The sequence below is a fragment of the Parasteatoda tepidariorum genome, chromosome 11 (genome assembly GCF_982258835.1).
Source record: "Parasteatoda tepidariorum strain Cologne lab strain chromosome 11, Ptep-v5.0, whole genome shotgun sequence".
In the NCBI taxonomy this organism is placed as follows: Eukaryota; Metazoa; Arthropoda; class Arachnida; order Araneae; family Theridiidae; genus Parasteatoda; species Parasteatoda tepidariorum.
The window spans coordinates 22,748,887-22,761,160 of record NC_141765.1 but is presented as its reverse complement, the minus strand read 5'-3'; the positions used below and the strand labels follow the sequence as shown (position 1 = coordinate 22,761,160).

Genomic DNA, 12,274 nt, shown 5'->3' with positions numbered 1-12,274 from the left:
GTTACGAAAAACCGTGTTAATTTAAGAAAAATATATTAACCATTTGGCGCAAAATATTTAGTAACATATTTTTCATACTTTTTTATTATTTTGTATTAATTTAGGTCAAAATAAGTGAAAAAATAGTATATTTAGCAATTTAATAATTAACGGTTATGAAACACAGCGTGAAACACTGGTGCCTTTTTCTGTGTTAAAGGTAAAATCTTCCAAAGAATAATTTTTCAAATTTGCTCTTATTTGCAGTTAACTTAGACCTAAGAGAAATAGCTGTTCATCATTTAAATATCATTAATTTGCAAAATTAATTATTGATAAATTTTATGATTGAAAAAAAAAGTAAACTCCTTTTTTTGGATTTTATATTTCTTTTTTTACGCCCACACGGATATTGAGTTTCGTCATTCGGATATCAGAAGGGCAGATTTGCTGACCTCTTAGGGGCACAATAATAAGTGGGCAAACATTACTTTAAAAGTAAGAAGGACAGTTAGAACAATGGAGTGAAGGAAAAAACATCCATGTCTTATCCGGGATTCGAATCTGTTACCTTTTTGACTTGAGGTCAGCTCTCTGACCACCATATAGCCGGTTGGTGTGGATTTTATATTTTAGTACAAATATAATTCCGATAATCCTGCGATTAGACTGCTTTTATTATTAAATAATACCAGAATAAATTTTTGCTTATAACTAGAGCATCAGAAAACAATATATAAAAGGAACACCAGTCTCCCATCTGCGTCAAAGGGTAAATGACTACTTAAAAATTATCTGAAGATTATGTGCAATGTACTTAACAGAATTTGAAACATATTGAAACGAAAAACATTATACCATTTTTAACAGTAAATATATTAATAATTTATAAAACAACTTTTAGAGCGGTATGATAAGTCTGACACAACTAATAACAATTCTTAATTAAACAATTTCAATTACTTGTTTCGAGCCCAAATAATTGAAGCTACTTCCTAACTAAGCTATTTATTCAAACTTAAATTAAAACAAAAGCTACTTATATTTATAATTACTTCTATTATTCAAATTTCTCAACATTAAGTCGCATCGCAGGAAAATTTCTGTTTGTGCTTAGGAGTTAATAAGATTAGACAAATTGAACAACAGTTTAGTTTTCCTGTTATACAAATAAAACGGTTAGTTCATGAAATGACTGAACAAACACGCAAAACATTAGGAAATGAAGAAACTCTGGCACGTAATAAAGTCATCAAGAAGGATGAGTTCTTAAAGTACGCAATATTGCGAAAATTATGTATTAAGAAATAAATGGGTCTAAAATTGTTTTTATATTACTTTTTTTTTACAAGTTAGGAGTTTTGTTATGTTGATAAGTAAATATGTTTTAAAATTAAGTTAACGCAAAATACTACATAGTATAAGAAATTTTTGAATATTTATTAAAGCACATTTATTATATTTGAAGAAAAATACAGATTTATTAAAACATTTATACAAAAAAAACTAAAACTTTACGAGAAGATATTTAATAATAAACTTTTTTTTAAAATTCAAAGATTATAAAGTATATATAAGAAAGTTACCAATGGAAAGTTTCCGACCTTTTTTAGATCATCTTTGACTAAAACATCAAGTTTTAAATTTTTATACTAGATAAAGGAATTCATATTTATCTCTCTAAAGAAATCTTTTAAATTTGTTTCTTTCCCAATTAGGTAAGTTCAATTTAAAAAACAATTTACCTATAGACTGTCATTCGATCACCCATCTGTTTAGACTTTTATATCTTAAAACATGTTTTTTCTATTATTTTCTCTTTTTTTTAAATGTGATATCTCAAACGTAATATTGAGAAAATTATGTATTAAGAAATAAATGGGTCTAAAATTGTTTTTACATTACTTTTTTTTAACAGTTAGGAGTTTTGTTACATTGATAAGTAAATATGTTTTGAAATTAAGTTAACGCAAAATACTACATAGTATAAGAAATTTTTGAATATTTAATAAAGCACATTTACTATGTTTGAAAAAAAATACAGATTTATTAAAACATTTATACAAAAAATTCAAACGTTACGAGAAGATATTTAATAATAAACTTTTATTTTAAATTCAAAGATTATAAAGTATATATAAGAAAGTTACCTATGGAAAGTTTCCTACCTTTTTTAGATCATCTTTGACTAAAGCATCAAGCTTTAAATTTGTATACTAGATGAAAGAATTTATATTTATCTCTCTAAAGATAATTCTGTATGGTAATGATATTTCTGGTAAAAAGCAACCACGATACTTGCTAATAAAACTAAACTATATGGTACTTTAACTATTCATATGATAATTTCTCAGTTCATATGGTAATGGTTTACTAGAAATTCTGGCTTTTGAAATTATAGTTCAGTATTATTATAGCCCACAAAATTATTATAGTCCACACATTTAGTGAAAGTAAATTGATCCGAGTAAATGGTTTTTATGCCATTCTCTAAAGTATCATGATATAATTATCAAATTTTACCACATCTACTATGAAATAGCTCTGTGATTTTCAGTTTACCATAAATATTTTTAAAAATATTTTTCACTTCGTTTAAAGAATTACTAGTATATTTAATGTTTTTTTTTGTATTAAGAGAATTTTAATTTTGTATTAGCATTAAAGAAAGCTACACATTTAAAACTTTAATTTTTATAAATTTATTTTAATTTAAACAAGAATTGTATTGCAAAATTTTGAAAAAAAAAATTGTATTGCAAAAATTAAAAAAAAATGTAAATTATAAAAATTAAAAAAAAAACCGTTAAAAAATTAAATCATTTAGTAAAATAGGTAGTTGTACATACCCTGAAAAGAAAATTTTAGCAAAGAATAAAATATTTTCGAAAATTTTCCTGCAGATAAAAGAATACGGTTTTTAAACGTTTCCCAGCTATAAATCTTAAGTAAATACGAAAAACTGCTTATCCATTTGATTCAAATTTACTTCCTATCTGTCTTCAATTTTTAAGTATTAAACATTTTTGAAATTTCGTAAAACAATTCTTATTTTTTTTTCAAATAAAATTGTTCAGAATAACCGAATAGAATGTAACGAATGTTTGAACCAGACTCGAAAAGCATAAAACTGTAGAAAGATGTTCTAGACAAACCAAAAGGGATTTTACTGATGCACGCATCTAAGTACTAAAATCCATGTTTCTTTTCACCTTTCGAATGTTTTGAGCAGTGTTTTGAGAAAATGACTTCTTGCATTATTTATTTGAAAGTATCAAAACTGTTCTTGACTTCAAGAATTGGGTTTACGTCCACAGTTACCCTATGCCCAAACGTAATTGTGACCAAAGGATTTTATATTTGATATAAAAAGATAGATAAAAAGCTCACTTGGAAATAGTAGTTTAAAATTCTACATTCAAAAGGTATTGTTGATAAAAAAAAAAGGAAAGGGGATATTTAGAGCTCTTTTCTTTAGTAAATAGTTAAAAAATTAAAATTATTCCGACAAGGCCAAGCTAACACTTTTAATATTGTAAAAGTATTTTTTGAGCTTTTATGTCACTGAAAAGTAAAATACCTATTGATAGTGTAAGTATCCCTTTACCATAGAAAGCATCTCTTACTCCCACATTTCTCCTCTTCCCAATATATAAAGTAGTAACGAAATAAAAATTACGGTTGTATTACGGTTTGTTTTTTTGTGACTGAAAAGCGAAATACCTATTGATAGTGTAAGTATCCCTTTACCATAGAAAGTATCGATTACTACCATATTTCTCCTGTCCACAATGTATAAAGTACCGTCATCTGGGGCTACTTTGTGCAGGATTTCGCAGTTTTTGAACTTTGACATGTAAAAAAACTATGTTAATTCAAACTTTAGTAAAATTTATCGATATTATATTCATAACTGGACTCAGACGAGTGAATTTGATCAATATTGGCATTATTTGTATGTAATATTTACAAATAATAAGTCAAAACATGCCTTGCACAAGTGGGGCTACTTTGTGCAGCGACAGGAATTCAGTTTAATAATCATGTTTTTAGTAAAATATTGATATAAAATTATTAAAAAGGTTAATTGTTGACATTTTTAATTACAAAAAAATCAAGATATGTAAAGATATTAGTTTGAAAATAATTTTCAGCGTTAAAAAACCATTTTTTATAAAGAATTTTTTTCTTAAAATGAATGTTTATTTCAAAACATTTGAGTTTAAACAAAAGAAAACCATAGAAATTTTTGAACATTGAAATAGATGAAGTTTCAAAAATAATAATTATTACATATTCATTAACATTTATAATATTGATAAATTTGAGCATAACATGCTTGAACGAACATGACAGAACTTGCTCTTCAGTTTCTGTCAAAATCACCTGATGTCTATAAAATATATTTTTATGCGTAAAATTGTTTGATTAATTCATTACAAAAATCTTTGTAGAAGAAAAATTAGAGTTTACCAGCACGTTTTACGTATTTCTTGTGAATTTTATTACATATAGTATTTCTGTGGATTTTGTACTTCCGAGAAGCTTTTGCAATCGACATACCACCAGCAACGTCTTGTAAACATTGTTGCAGCTTTTCTAAAGTGTAATCACGGTAGTTTCTCGTTCCAGGTATTTTTTTTATAACGTCCGACAATTTTTCTGTCGAAAAAAAAACGAATAAAACTTTGCACAAAGTAGCCCCACATTGCATTTTTTTTCATTTTCCACTTATTTGTTATTAATTTTCAAATTTTTTTAACGCTAACATGGTATAATTGTTAATTAATATATAAATAAAAAATTTTGCACTTACGACAGTTATTTTATCCACGTCTTTGCATTTCACAGCTAAAGTTTCCACGCACACTTTTCGACGTCCGACGTTTTCGGAAAGTTGTTGACATTGGATAAACAAAACACACTCTGAGATTGTTTTAAAATTCGAAAAAATGTTTGTAGTAATAGAGGAGACTTCTATCTTCAAATTCCACATATTTTTAACTTGAAAAAAACATAATACTGAATGGCAGCACTTGAAAAGTGCCAAATTCGAGTTTGCACAAAGTAGCCCCCGTTGCACAAAGTAGCCCCACATGACGGTAGTAGCAAAGTAAAAATTACGAGTTTTTTTAATTTTTTAACTTTGCTTACATTTAAAAGACTTTTCTTGACTTTAGAATCAGGTTTACGTCCTCAAGTATATTTTCAGCTTTTATGTCACTAAAAAGAAAATACCTATTGATGGCTTAAGTATTCTTTTACAATAGAAAAGTATTCCTTATTCCCATCGCTTTCCTCTCCACAATATATGAAGTGGTGGGGATGTAATAATTAAGGTTATGCTTAATTTCTTAACTTTGCTTATATTTTAAACTTTCCCAGCTCGATTCCCAGGTCTTAGAGGGAAGTTGCCTAAATTATATGTCTCCGAAATCGTACCACCTCTGATATTGAAAGAATCATTGTATAGAGAACACTCTAGCAAATAAATTATTTATTTTTTTTCACGCGAAGATCAATGAAAAAGAATGAAGTCGCTGTGTATCTGCGTTAAGTTTTTATTTAATTTAATCGGTTTTACAAGTTTTCATTGTAATTTTTGAACATCTCGTGTAAGATTATAGCAGAACTACAGTAATGTACAGACAATTTAATACATCATATAATGGTTAAGAAACAGCGGTAGAGCATAACAGAATAATTTGCTTATCTAAATAACTAATGTTTAAGGCTTGGAATATCACTTAGTTAAAAACGATACGTTGTTACCTAAATCATGAGTCAAGTGCATTCCTAAATCATCCCGGTACAATTAAGGAGCAACTTCAACTAGAGAACAAGTCAAGTTGCAAGCTATTTAAACTGTGCTTCACCCAAACTTTAAAAAGATGGCCGAGAATTATTTCTCAACTAACTTTAACAGGTTACCGAATTTCTCATCTCGTGAATAAGGCGTATTATAAGGCTGCAACAATTAAGAATAATGTTTAATGATGATTCAAGCTTTATTTAAGCTGACTTTTTGACAGTCGAAAACCATAATCTATGCGTAAATCAATAAGAAATAAATGAAACTATTTCAGTAAATGTAATGAGTTTTAATAAATTTATGATGAAATTTATTTTCCTAATTCCAAGAAAGGAAAAAGTAATGAAAAACATCCAAGCTAGGGGGAGGAGAGAGGGGGGTGAGAGGGAGAAGGGGAGAGAGAATTTGGGTCCATTATTTTGGAAAATAGGTAAAAAAGCGTTAAATTATTTCTATATGGCTTGATTTTTAAAAAGCTAACTATTTTTTTAAACAGTAAAAGCGTTTTTTTCAACTTTCATGTGACTAATATTTCTATTTATTCCTATCGATGGTGTAAGTAGCCTTTTACGACGCTTTATTTTGCCGTTGAATAATGCACAATTGTGTTCACTAAAGAACGTTTCAGGAAAAGAAAAAGATTTCGGAATGAATTCAGTGAAATGAATTCAGTTTTGATTTCAATAGATAATAACTTCCTTTTATATAGAGTAATAAAATCAATATCAATTTGTCTTAAAAATTAAGAGAAAAAATACACAAACTAAGAGCAACGAGTTGTTTATGACTGTGAAAAATTATTTGCCTAAAATTATAGTTTTAAAAACTAATCGAAGTTTTTCAAACTTTATATTCTTTAAAAGAAATTCTTATAGGTTTTTACCATTTTCAGAAGAAAAATTACTTTTATAGTTTTTTCAGTGACTATAGTTTTTTCAGTGAGTATATTACTTAGAACTTTAAAATAATTAATAGCACTACATTTTGTTAGGTGAACATATTTTGCTTAAAAAAAATTTCTTTAAAAAATTAAGATGGAGAAGTGATATAACCTTTAAAATACTGTTTGAACATAAGCTATAAATAATTTAAAACACATAATACACTATTTTTATATAATTTTTAAAATAACTAGTTATGCAAAATTTTTTAATTTTAAAATGGTGACTGCTGATAGTGCCTCAGAGGAGACATCAGAGTGCAAAGGGTATGCATCCATATGTTGCTAAAATTTAAATATATTGTATTGTATTAGTATTTATACATTATGGAATTTTAATGATTTAATTTGAATGTTTTCTGAAATTTTATTAAAATTTGTCTAAAATGTGATACAATTATTATCATTCGTTGCATAGGTTTTCTTAAAAATTATTTTATTGCTGCCATTGGAGGACCTTTGGTTCCATATTCTTACTTTTACACACATAATGATAATAAAAAAATTATTTTAATGTTGTTTAAAATAATTTAAAACATATTATTATTATCGAGTATGATTAATCTAATAATAGATTTTTAATATTTCTGAGTCAGTTTTTTTAAGAGTCTGGGTGGGTTGTATTACTTGACATATTTTCAAGAAATGTTCGTTATTTAAAACTGTTAGATGCATAATTTTTTTTATTTTTGCGAAATTTTTTTATCGAAGTTTTGGGGGTTAAAACTTCAAATCATCTGAAATTTTTTAAAAAAAACCCATCAATTTGCTAGAGGTAATACTTTTTGTGAAACAAATGCGTCAAGACATTGATTGTTTTTTATGTTCTACTACGTTCACACAAACCATTAAGACATACCCAAAAATATCATGTCCGAACGAAATATCATAAGATAAGCTTGAGATTGAAAGTTTTTTTTAAAATAATTTTTAGACATAATTCTTCCAATAAATTTCTATGCATATGACTTCCTGAATTTTTTTTTAAATTGCCTAAAAGTCACCATTAAGACATACCCAAAAATATCATGTTCAAACGAAATATCACAAGAAAAGCTTGAGATTGAAAGTTTTTTTTAAAATACTTTTTAGACATAATTCTTCCAATACATTTCTAAGCATATAACTTCCTGAATTTTTTTTTAAATTGCCTAAAAGTCACTCAGCTTGCTTGCCTGAAATTTTTTCTTAAACTTATTTAAAATCCTTATTACAACATTTCAGTTATTTAAGTTGAATTCGTAAACTATATATATTTGAAGGTGCAAAATAATATTTTTGAATACGTTTGATTATTTAATTCACCAAGATGTATCATTTAAAGTTTGTTGCAGGTTTTTATGTGACTCTCTCGGACCAGGGAATTTTTCTATTATTTTAGGAAAAAAAAATTGAATTTTTAGTCCTGCGTCTGCAACACTGTTTACCTCTCTGGTGGATTGATTGAATGCTTGGAAGATCTGATTCATTTGATGTTCTTACAATAGATTTAAAATTCTAAACTGAACTGTGTAACAATTTTTGCTGTCGTTATCCTATACAGCTCACTATAGAAAATTAAGGTAAAAAGTAACGGTGCTTTAAGGGTATCATCCGTGAAAGCCTTTTTTACTGTAAAATAATATGTCTTAATTTTTACAGTAATGTTTTTCAAGAGTGATTTTACGGTAATTATTACTGTAAAAATCATTGTTTATTATTTTTTTTTGTTTCGTAAAATATTTGGGTAAAAAGAACCGGCAAAGAGTGCCGGTAATTTTTACCGTAATTTTTCACAATGTGTTTTTATAATACATGAAAACATTTTTTAAATATAATACTATTAGAAGAACTGTAAGCCTAATTTTTTCCTCTAGAACTTAGCAGACCCTGTATAAAAATTTCATATTTTCTGAGCCAGAAGATTGACTTAACAATCAGCATCGTAAAAGTGAGTTCCCTTTATTTTTCTCTTAATAAGTATCTTATAAAGAGTTAAATAAGTACCTTATAAAGAGTTAAATAAGTACCTTATAAAGACGATTTTTAGTTTTTAAGAATTTGTGATTTAAAATGCTTAGTTTTTAGAGAATTACTCAACACTAAATTAATATATTATCTGTATTATTATATTAGATAAATACTTATATATGAGTATTCATTTTCTTATATATTAATTAAAAAAATTTCTATGGTTAGTTACGTTAAAGAAAAAAAGCATTACTCATGTAGGTATAATATGTTGTAAAAATATTAATCATTTATAACGTACACTTTAATTAAGTGTACTAGATCTAAAAAATTAATTTTTTTAAAGCTCTGCCTTTAAAAGAAAAAATATATTCTTAGGATTCAAATAATATATAAATACAAAAATCTCAAACGCGAAAAATCCTTTAAAATTTTTATTTTGACGAAAAGACCACACTTTCTGGATCTAAAAAATTACTTCAAAACTCTGCTATAAAATAAAAAATATTTTAAGGATTCGAATAATATATAAACACAAAAATCTTAAACGAGAAAAATCATTTAAAGTTTTGATTTTGATGAAAAAACCACTGAAGTTTTACCTAGTTTTTCAAAATTATATATATAAAAAAAAATTGCAGATATCTAGATTAAATACTTTGAAATTGTTTTAAGTTTTTAAGTGAGTAATAAAAACATTTTCGATATTAAAGTATTTTTTAGGTATTTTTTAAAAAGGAAATCGTGGATGAAAATTGAACTTTTTACTTCTATAATCCCGAAAGATATGGGTTTGTTTATTACCTACTTTACTTCAATAGATAATCTAAGAAAATGTTCTTCAATGGGGCAATATTTGAGAGAAACAAAAGAGAAAATAATAGAAAACATTTTTCAACTTATAGCATTATAAGGAGAGAGAGGCATTTTTTAAAAAAAGTTTTGAAACATTGAAAATATATTTAAGCTTTGTTTTTTTATATACATAAAGTTATATTTGCTTTTCTAACAATTAAAAAACAAAGTATATTTTAGGAAAATAAATGCTAATCTTTACTAAGAGAAATATTTCGTTAAACTATTATAAAGGAATAATATTTTATATGACAAATAAATTAAAATAAATCAGTAGGTACTAGACTCTTGTGGAAAAAGTTGTAAGTAAAAGAGTTTAAACATAAAATGACGGTTTATTAAATGTAAAAGTAGAACTGTTAGAAGAAAAAAAAATGAAAAAACTCACTTTCTATCGGCAAGATCTTTTGTTAAAGCTGCAAATAGGCTTTCTTTAACCCGATAAATAGTTTAAAAAGTTTTTTGGAAAGCAATTTGGAGCGCTTAACGTAATGCGCGCTTTTGTATCGATGCTTTGCAGAATGTGAGATGGTATATTAGAAAGTGAAGAGCGTTGTCGCCAAATAACAGATAAGACGCCAAAACGTCAGTAATCGCCAAAAAAATTTCGTTTTATCGTGGAAAAGATTCATTAGTGTTGCGTAATACCTATTTTTTTTATTTTTATTTATTTAGTTTAAGGTAGACTAACGATATCATTTATTCGTTTGATGGATTTTATTTCACATTTATTTATAGCAAAATTGTCATTATTGTAACAAATGGCAAAAAGAAAAATGATTTTGAAACGAATAAGAAATAATTTAAATTTTTATAGAAGTTAAGAAAATAAGAGAGATTAAACGTAAAAAACCCCATTACGCGAAATAATTCTGTAAAAGCATCAATTGTCGAAGATCTGTCTTGATGAATCAGGGCAGAGATTTTAAAATAAAAGGTGGTAGCTAAAGTAGGATAGATTTATTCCTACATACAGGGTGTTTTGTAATTACTGCCCTTCGTATATATTTTTAGAATGCTTTTAAAAATAAAGTAAAAGAGCATGCACATTACTGGTCGCAAATTAATATTTAAGCAATAACAAGAAAGAAAAAAAAAACTCTTTCGTATGCTAACGAATTACTACTGACGGAAGCGGGACTGAAAAATCGAAACCTATTTGATTGTCAGATGAGAAAGGATTTAAAAGGAAATTATTCAAAACATATTAAATTTTACTCAGATAATTAAACTGTTTTTTATTGTTTTCTTTTCTCCATCCTGATTAATGAGTCGAACGATTTCGATATCGTTATTGTTTCCTCCTCGTTTATATAATAAAATTTTTCTGCGCAAAATGGAATTACTTTTCCGATTTAAATTTTCTTAATGATTTTAAAAATTCATATAAAGAGTTGTATTTATAAGACGTCTAGTATCAATTCTTTCAGCAATAGACAATTCTTGAATCATCTTTGTTACCACTTTTATGTATATTTTTAAAAAAAACTGTCCTATTTTGCAGGACAACTAACACCCAAGATACAGTAAAGATTTAAGGAAAGAAAAAGTTTTTAACATCACAAATGTGTAACAGTTGAAAAATAAGTTAACTCGTAGAAAAATTAAACAGTTAAAAATTAAGTGGCACTGTTAAAAACAGTTAAAAAATAACATTTAAACCGTTAAAAATTATCAGTTGAGTAACAAAGACGCAGTTAAAAATAACAATGACAAAGTTAAAACAGTTAAGTTAAATGAGAGTTAACTATAATTCAAATTTAACTGTTGAAATATAATCGAGGATTCTTAGACTTTTATTGAATGATAGATCGATTTATTTCTTCATAAAATTAACTGTCATTTCTCAACTTAATATTGCATTTACTAAAAAAAAAAAAAAAAAAAAAAATTATGACTTATTCAAACTTTTATTTTTCATTTCTTTCTCTAATAAGGGTATTTGAGACACTCATTGTTTCTCAAAATTTTAATCGCATAATTAATTAATTTTTACGCATTTAATTAGTACAATCATTTATAATAATACTATCATTCATAATAATGTACAGTTTAACTGTTAAATATAATAGGTAGGATCTTAACATTTTGTTGAATGATAGCCCGAGTTAATCCTTCATGAAATTAGCACTCGTTTCTCAATTTAATTTTGCATTTATTATTGCATTTTATGACCTTTTCAATTTTTGTTTTTTATTTTTCTTTCTTTAATAAGGAGGATACAGATTTGGGATATTTGAGACACTTATTGTGCTTAAAATTTTAATCGCATTATTAACGCGTTTAATTAGTGCTATAATTTATAACAATTCAATCATTTATAATAATTTAACTGTTAAATATAATAGGGGAATCTTTTTTCTTGAATGATAGCCCAAGATAATCCATAATAAAATTAATACTCATTTCTGAATTTAATATTACAATTACGATAGCATTTTTATGACCTATGCGATCCTTATATTTCATTTTTTCTCTAATAATGAAGATAGGGATATGGAATATTTGAGACACTCATTGTATCTCAGATTTTAATTGCATTATTAATTAGTTTTTACACGTTTAAGTAGTACTATCATTTATAATAATACTATCGTATATAATAATACCATCTATTATAATAACGCTATCATTTATAACAATGTATAATTTAATTATTAAAATAAGATAGAGGAGCCTTAGTTATGTTGAATGATAGCCTGATTTAATCTTTCATAAAATTAATACTCATTTTTCAA

General features: G+C 26.1%; 1 protein-coding gene across 2 annotated transcripts in view; it reads right to left on the bottom strand.

Annotated features, from left to right (window-relative positions):
* Positions 1–10,065, bottom strand: part of LOC107452606 (uncharacterized) — a 39,955-nt gene extending 29,890 nt beyond the window's left edge. Inside the window, exon 1 of one of the 2 annotated variants that reach the window (XM_071187580.2) lies at positions 9,925–10,065. The gene's annotated coding sequence lies outside the window, so the exon portion shown is untranslated. The remainder of the gene's footprint in view (positions 1–9,924) is intronic. The other variant, XM_016069133.4, reaches the window with a different exon arrangement.
* Between the last annotated feature and the right edge of the window lie 2,209 nt (positions 10,066–12,274).